General features: G+C 40.7%; 1 pseudogene; it reads right to left on the bottom strand.

The window, feature by feature from the left end:
• Positions 1 to 2374: 2374 nt before the first annotated feature.
• Positions 2375 to 3500, bottom strand: LOC121553900 (annotated as a pseudogene).
• Positions 3501 to 9414: the final 5914 nt, after the last annotated feature.

A 9414-nucleotide genomic window follows, 5' to 3' on the forward strand; every position in this document is an offset into this window, starting at 1 on the left:
CCTGGAGGTTTTTATTCTAGGTCTAGACAATAATAAGATAACTTGTGCTCGGCTGACAAAGCTGTGTAGGTTTCCCATAATATTTAAATTGAGGAATTATGATCACCATCTTTATTTTAGCCATCCACAGTATTCCTCCTAATGAAAATGCCCCCGATCAACAACGCACCGCATTATGAGAAAGTAAACTTGCCATTTTCCAAAAAGTTTAGATCAGTGGGGAATCGGGGATGCCCTGCTTTACGATGTACTACCTACATTTACAGCCAGAGTTTCATTAAATATACCTCTCCTGCCAAAAAAAGTATCGACATGGCACATTACCCAACCTCCGAATTTACTCTTATGGGTTAAATACATTGTACCTTTAATTCAGTGGCGACCCGTCATTCAGGTTAGGTGGGACAGAGCCCCACCTGTTTAGCATGTTATTTTTATACGTGTGCAAACAATGTAAAAAAATTAAATAATTAGTTAATAAAGCCACATAAAAACATGGTCTCTTTTTTGCTTTCTTGAGTAAGGCAGCTCCTAAATGCAGGTGTTTCAGTCTAGCTCAGTGCTATCTGTGGTGGTGGGGCAGCCAGTGGAAAATACGGAGCGTAGGGGTTGGTAATGTTCTCTAGTTGCGCCGTGATTGGCTCAGTGTTCTGTCACTCATGGGGATACTACTTCACCGCAAACTCTACGGGGAGAGCTAAAAAGTTCAACCCCCTTGGGTGCTGCCATAGATTTACATTAGAAGTGCCCATCCAAGATGGCTCAAGGTCATTGGCCACAGATAAAATGACGTCAAATCACGTTATATCTACCATAGCTTTGATTGGAATGATCATGTCAACATCATACTTTCGAAATCTTAGCTAGCAAGCTAGACAAGCAGTCGTCATCATGAATCAAGTCAACAATCTACTGGCAAATCCTTTTCAATCCTTTTCATATGAAGAGAAATTATAGATAAAACATCGGTGCTCATCGGCCATTGGACATAAACATTACACTCAAGTTGGAAATCGCAAATTCAACAATGAGTGGTTTGGAAGCAATCAGTGGCTAACAACAAGCGTTGCAAAGCAATCACTAGCCTGATGTTCGGTGGAGAGGATGTCTGGTCCAAGTCTGGGTTTAAGGGTCTCTTTTCCAAGCTTAAAAGGATAAACATTCAGAAAAGGTTAAATACATTGGCCATGCTGTCAATCCAGCATGACTTCTGCCACGTTCAAAACAACTGGAAACTCGGAACTGGGAAATCTCAGACTTCAGAGAGTTCAACACTGAAAAAAACTAGCTCCAATACGGTCATCCAACTTGGAATTCCAAGATGCGAACTCGAGGCTCTAGAGCTCCGACCTGAAGATCACTGACGTCATGATTCAACCTGGGTTTTTTTTCCGAGTTCTCAGTTGTCTTGAAAGCACCATAAATCCAGAGAATGTCAGACTTTGATGACAAAGTTTGACGACAAAATTTCACACAAGAAGGACCGCGCCACCTTCCTGTTCAAGTGAGCACAGCACAACAAGGTGAGTCCAAAAATGTATTGTATGTTGCTGCATAAATGTAATATGCCAGCGAGATATGTATACTGTAGCTAAGAAAGTAATACTAAGTGTATGTTGTGTAGTAAGCTGTTAGTAGCCCATGTGCCTCACCCTAATAATTTGGTCTATTTACCCCTCATAACTTAGCTTACTGTTCTGACTTGGTGGTGCAGATGTAGTCTATAGCCTGTTTTAGAGAAATGTCATCATCAAATATTTTAAGAGCTTTCATTGTCTGTTTATATGCCCCCTTTATTTATCCCATGGTTCTGACTTTGTGTACAGGGAGAATACTGTAAGAACGGTCCATGTTCGGAATTCTGTCTCTGTACATTTCAAAAGTGCCGAACAAATCATTATGGTGACTACGTCCGTGTTAGCTCGCTCATTAATGTCGTTAATGTAACGAAATTACGGATTGCCTCATATCCGCTCATCGTTCCCTTGTGCCATAGTGTGTACATCTCAACTGTCACTAGAAACCACATTTGTTTCAGCAAGTCAACCAAATCAGCTATGTATTTTAAAAAGGCAGTGAATTAACTGTTTCGCTGCCAGACAAGGCTCCGCTGATAGCCAGGTGTAGCAGTGGTAAGGATTCACTACATGGTGCTGAAAAGACAGCTCTGCTGTTGGGACAGCTTTATGTAGGCCCTAACAGTTTATGGACACCGTTTGACACCGTTATAGTGCAATTAATGTATTGTTTAGTGTTGTGCTATGTAGTGTAGTGGCTTTGCTGGCATGCATCCCCCAAATACTTTTTGAGTTTGCCCCACCAAGATTTACATGCTAAAATCGCCACTGCTTTAATTAGAATTTTGTAGACAGACTCAATAGAAGACACCTAGAGAACGGGTTCAGAATATTAGGGATCAATGAAAGAAATCCCTCTAAATATATGCATATTCGTCTCTGTTTCAGCACCAACTGGTAGACAAAATACTCTTATCTTGCAGATTATTTAGGCACATTTAGGGTTAGGAAAGTATGTATATAAAAAAAACAGGTTTGGAGAGCCTTTACGCACTAAATATATTGATTAATCAAAAATACAGCAGTCCTGAAAGTTGTCATATTCAAGTTCAATCCATGAAATATTGGAAGGTGGAAAGAAGTGTAAAATAGGGGTTGAACAATAGTCCAATGAATCCTCCCTAATCATGGAACTGTATGACAACGGTCCAGTCGCCGTGAACCGTGGGCCGAACCGTAAACCTGCTACTTCTTATATTAACAACTGTTACTGCCATGACGACGTTTACAGAGGAAGGAAATGAAGGGAAACGAAACAATGGAACTAAATCGAACAGTAATGTAGGCTATACCAACTGAAAGGAACTAACAGTAAATTGGCAGATGAATATGTGTTGTTATTAGGCCTACAGACGGTTGATATTGATAGTGGCTAATATTTAATAAACCCTTTTGATTAATATGTCTGGTAATACTTTGGCCATTCTGTTGCTTATGAGTTTTGTTATTACTTTACTGTCATAATGTATTACATTTATGGGTCTGTAATGTGCAGATTTCTGGTAGTGGGCACGGGCTCCAGGTCCACCAAACTTCTTGGACTCTAAGCTTTGAGGGTCGGCCACCAGCAGGGTCCTATCGCACTGGATCAGCATATTCTTGATCTCCTTCATGGAGGCCTCATCCACATATTCCTGGTAGTATGTGATCAGGGCTTTGGAGATGGTCTGAAGGATAGTGTAGATCTGTGCCACGTGTCCACCACCCTTCACTCTGACTCTGATGTCAACTCAAGCAAAACGCTAAATGCCCAGCAGCAGCACTGGCTCCAGCAGCTTGTTCTGGAGATCGGCTGGCTCAATCATCTCAAGGGGTCTGCTGTTCACCTTGATGAGGCCATCCCCCTCTTGCAGTGAGCGACAGCGGAGGCTCTTTTTTGCGTCTGAAAACCTGGACAGATTGCAGAAGACCTTTGGCTGGCATGTTTGTGAAACAAGTAAAGCACCCAAAAAATGTTTTATCTGATTCCATTTTTGCCTTTTTATCAGAGCTCACGGGGGAACATACCATCTTCAGTTTATTGCTGTTTGGAGAGATAATCTGGTTATGAAATTCATTTTGAGGTGCACATTTTTCCAAATATGCACATTTACAATGTATTGTTTGACAATTTGTGTGCGGGTCTGTGAATTAAAAAATGATCTAAAAGTGTATACTGAAATATATATCTATCCAGAAGAGTTCACTGTAGTGTACAAACACAGTTACAGTTTCCAGAAAGAGGATGAACCTTTCATACGGATCGGCAGTAATTTTGGCAGGAGAACCATGACTTCCAATTGCAGCTTTTGCAGCACATCAACTTTTAAATGACCATGACTGAAGATGAGGAAGAGGGGAGGAGGCAGTGTGACTCTTCCATCTTTACTTAATGTCAAGTAGTAGCAGTAGAGTAGATTAATACTGTACAATAAGCCCTACATAAATGGGTCACAAATCATCTACAGTATAATACTTTTCCATGCTCTGTAAAAGATGAATAAATGTGAACAAATACATTAATGATTTTGTCACACAGCTATGCCACATTATGAATCTTTATAGAGCATGATATACGGTTATAGATTATTTGTGAAGCATCTATGTAGTGCTTATGAAGCCTATATGAAGCCTTTATAAGATGCACTTCAAATAAAGTGGAAACCCTACTTTTAAAAACTATTCTTATGTATATAGATGGAAGGGCTTTGGTGATGGATCATGTTTCTTGATGCAATTATCAAACTTTGGTTATAATTTTTTGGGGAAATTAATAAAAGCCTAATAAAGAAACCGAGAATATATTGATTCTTTTTTAAGATAGATGAAACCCTGATATTCATCACCAGTGCTAGCCTACTTCTGTTAAGTCAGTCCTGATATGGGTCTGAACCTGTTAGTCATCAAGGGATTAAAAGAGAGATTCATCCAGCAATATCTTTCCCTGATTTCATCTGACCAAGTATTCAGAAATTGTGTGACAGGAGTTAAAGGCCAGGCCAATGAAAGGCATTTATCATACCCTGTAAAATCCTTAAAAATAACAGCAACAAGAACTAACAACTAGATCACCAGATACACATGATCAGATAATTCTTTATGTAAACAAACATAGTGAGCCCACTAGAACCCAGGTCCAGTGACTGTCAACCCATCACAGCCCGTATCCACAAAGCATCTCAGAGTAGGAGTACTGATCTAGGATCTGTCCATACAATCTTATTCATTATGATCTAAAAGTCAAAACTGATGCTAGGTCAGCACTCCTACGGGCCCTGGTCACTACTAATCTCAACAATGTTGTTATTGTTGTCGGCTCAATCTGTCATGGAATCAGTAAACCCTGCTCTCATGTCTGTCATGGAATCAGTAAACCCTGCTCTCATATCTGTCATGGAATCAGTAAACCCTGCTCTCATGTCTGTCATGGAATCAGTAAACCCTGCTCTCATATCTGTCATGGAATCAGTAAACCCTGCTCTCATGTCTGTCATGGAATCAGTAAACCCTGCACTCATATCTGTCATGGAATCAGTAAACCCTGCACTCATATCTGTCATGGAATCAGTAAACCCTGCACTCATATCTGTCATGGAATCAGTAAACCCTGCTCTCATATCTGTCATGGAATCAGTAAACCCTGCACTCATATCTGTCATGGAATCAGTAAACCCTGCACTCATATCTGTCATGGAATCAGTAAACCTGTTCTCATATCTGTCATGGAATCAGTAAACCCTGCTCTCATATCTGTCATGGAATCAGTAAACCCTGCACTCATATCTGTCATGGAATCAGTAAACCCTGCACTCATATCTGTCATGGAATCAGTAAACCCTGCACTCATATTAACACAAATATGTAACCTAGATTTGGTCCTTTAATTCATGATTGCTCTTCTGCTGTTCTTACATTTAAGTCATTTAGCAGACGCTCTCATCCAGAGTGAACCACAGGAACAATTAGGGTTAAGTGCCTTGCTCTAGGGCATTTCGACAGATGTTTCAGCTAGTTGGCTCAGGGATTCAAACCAGCGACCTCTCGGTTATTGGCCCAACATTCTTAACCGCTAGTCTACCTGCCTGGAAAGAGGCCTCCATTAAAGTACTAAAACTGACTGTATAAAATGTAATTGCATTTTTAAGGCATGGCAGATGATGTTGAAATTAAATGATGTATTACTTTCCCTTGTATTTCCAATAGCCTGTGATAAGTAGTGATGAAGCTTGGTCAGTTCTAAGAGTTGAATGGTTCCTCCTGCTGTATGTTGATGGGATTACATGATCTTTGAACCAGTCCCAAACCTTCCTTCTATTCAACTATTTTGCTTTCAAAAGTTGTATCCACCAGTGTTATTTCACGATGATTTCCACCATATTGTTGATTTATTTGAACACACACTGAAGACTATAATCATATTCAGGGCCAAATGTGTTTTACCCTTATCATGTAGTTCTTGTCATCAGTCATATTTTGTTTGTTTTGACTGTTTAAGAAAAATCTCATTTACTATCTGCATGATGTTTAAGGCAAATATAACGTTGATGGAAACCATTATTTTGAGTTATTTACTCATGATATTGTAGGCATTCGCAAGGTGTAATCTTAGATTCAAATGATTAAAACAATTATTTATTGTAACACACTTTTTGGTAAACAGCTGAGGAATGGGCCTGGAGAAATCTAACCGTCACAAATTCATAAACAGAGCTATGGGTGCAATGACTGACTGTGACATAACAATTATAGTTTTAACCATGTTTTGCTAATTTTAAACAAACAACCTATAGTGTTTGTTTACAATTACTATTTTAACTAAGCTCATGGGGTAAAATTCAGACCAGAGTTATGCATAAATGGATCTTCATCCCCTTGTTATGGACATTTCTCTCTACGCGCATTCTGACTTTAAATTTAAGCATGGGTTAACGCATGTGCCAGCCATTTTGCAAGTAAATCAAGAGTTTCTATTGGACAATTTCAAGTAGTTCCCTCCCCATTTTGTTCAGTTTGCCCCTGGTATTGGTTCAGGGTGGAGATCACATGATTGGAGGTGTGTCTACAGATATGCTGTATTCTGACTTTGACTTAATCTCCTAATAATTCCACCACCTTTAGGCGAGAGGAAACCATGAATAAGGTTGAGCAAACCTGTCGGTTCCAATCAGAAAAACATCTACTTGCTTATTTCCGATATAAATAACACTAGTGCATGGAGATATTATCAGTATTATCTATATTATCTATGCACTGTAATGTATACATTGATAAGAACTGTTGATAAGAGCTAGTGAGAAGTAAGAAGTAAATGTATACAGTCACTACTCTAAGTTGCTCTGGATAAGAGCATCTGCTAAATGACAAATATTGTAAACAATTTATTTTTTAAATGTAAGCTAGGTAAATGAATAGGGCCTCATCTGTTTGGAGAAAGGGATTGTAAATACAAACAGCAATTGTTTTAGATGAATCTTCCTTCTGCTTGATGGAGACAAATGTGAATCAAACTGAACATTCTAGGCTATCATCAAGGGCCCCTTTCCCACAGTGAAGTATGGAATGCTGGGACCTTATGCATCATATTAATTGTATGGCCTTTTAACTTGCAGTGATGAAACTTGGAGATGCAAGCCAAATATATAGGCTACTGCAGCCAGGTCATTTCAAGCAAAAACCGATTGGATTTGAAAAAAGTCATCAACGTAAGGGAATTTTTGTAGTTTTTTCACCCAACTTTTAACTTAAATCCAATGACATGGTGGCATTTGTTGTTAATTTCATGTCGAATTCACGGTTAGTTGACAACTCAACCAAATGTAAATCAAAACTAGACGTTGAACTGAAGTACATGTGTGCCCAGTGGGTGATGGTGATGCAAAGCATTGCAGAATGATAGTTGTACCAAATGTAACTTTTGGGCACTCACAAAAGGTTTTAATTATGTAACTTTCTCTGTTTCCTACTATTTCCATCATCTTAAATACACGTATTATCACGATTCAGGATATGACCCAGATGCAGACACAGGAGGCGGATGGTTCAGTTCTTAGATAATTTATTATAACACGGGGAGCAGGCAAAGGGTAGGTCAAGGACAGGCACAAGTTTGTAACCAGATCAGAGTCTGACAGGTACAGGACGGCATGCAGGCTCAGGGTCAGGGCAGGCAGAATGGTCAAAACCAGAAAGACTAGAAAACAGAAACTAGAGGGACTGGAAACCAGGAAAACATGCTGGTAAGACTTGACAAGACGAACTGGCAACAGACAAAAAGAAAACGAAGGTAAATACACATGGGATAATGGGGAAGATGGAAGACACCTGGTGGGGGGTGGAGACACCTGGTGGGGGGTGGAGACAAGCAAAAGAGGTGAAACAGATCAGGGTGTGACACTTATCTTCCAACATTACCATGGGTTGAAGAACTGAATGTGTAAATTGTATTGATGGCTATCTTTCATTGGTCTCCACTCTGAACGCATTCTCCATAGGCTACGTTCTAATATTGTGCCAATCAAATTCAAATGAAATGTACACAGTGTCTAAAGGGATTGCTTTAGATAAATAAACCGAAAAACAAATTGAAGAAAAACTCCCTCATCAAGTTGGTAGGCCACCCAGTGGGTGTGCTTTCTGGGATTTAATGAAACGTATTCAGTACAGGCAAGAGAGCCACACCTACAAACCTTGTTACGCACCTGCATTAGGTAAGTCTGAATACCAAATACTGAGAAGTGCTTGAACCAAAACGCATAAAAAAGGATACATTTCCTAAGTCTGAAAAGGCCTCATGACTCATTTATGAGTTTGACTCTTCAAGAATGAATGGCTGCATCACTAATAAAATAAAACAGATGTACCAATCCCAGATTGCCCATTTAACCCCAGATTAACATGAAGGTTACCACAAAGCACAGATGATTTATCACTGCTGTGTGCCGACTTCACCCAATTACACACTGGCATGGCAGGAATGTATGTAACCCTGTACTCTGCCCTCCTTCAGGTACAGGTTGCTATAGCTGCAGGAAAACACCTCATCTGCATTGCTCCTCCTCTTGTTTCATAGTCTGTGATTTCCCAGAATCACTGTTGTGTTGTCATAGAGACAGAGATGAGAGACAGGAGGAGAAGGAACTCTTGTTATTAGCAACTGTTACAAGTGGGTTGGCATTACTAGCTGCAGGGGTGCGTGCTCAGTCCCCTCCTGTACTCTCTGTTCACCCATGACTGCATGGCCAGGCACGACTCCAACACCATCATTAAGTTTGCCGACGACACAACAGTGGTAGGCCTGATCACCGACAACGATGAGACAGCCTATAGGGAGGAGGTCAGAGATCTGGCCGTGTGGTGCCAGGACAACAACCTCTCCCCTCAATGTGACCAAGACAAAGGAGATGATTGTGGACTACAGGAAAAAAAGAGGACTGAGCACGCCCCCATTCTCATCGACGGGGCTGTAGTGGAACAGGTTGAGAGCTTCAAGTTCCTTGGTGTCCACATCACCAACGAACTATCATGGTCCAAACACACCAAGACAGTCGTGAAGAGGGCACGACAAAGCCTATTCCCCCTCAGGAGACTAAAAATATTTCATCCTGACTGGTTGCATCACCGCCTGGTATGGCAACTGCTTGGCCTCTGACCGCAAGGCACTACAGAGGGTAGTGCGTACGGCCCAGTACATCACTGGGGCAAAGCTCCCTGCCATTCAGGACCTCTATACCAGGCGGTGTCAGAGGAAGGCCCTCAAAATTGTCAAAGACTCCAGCCACCCTAGTCATAGACTGTTCTCTCTGCTACCGCACGGCAAGCGGTACCGGAGTGCCAAGTCTAGGTCCAAAAGACTTCTCAA

This window comes from Coregonus clupeaformis, chromosome 38, assembly GCF_020615455.1.
Source record: "Coregonus clupeaformis isolate EN_2021a chromosome 38, ASM2061545v1, whole genome shotgun sequence".
Classification (NCBI taxonomy): Eukaryota; Metazoa; Chordata; class Actinopteri; order Salmoniformes; family Salmonidae; genus Coregonus; species Coregonus clupeaformis.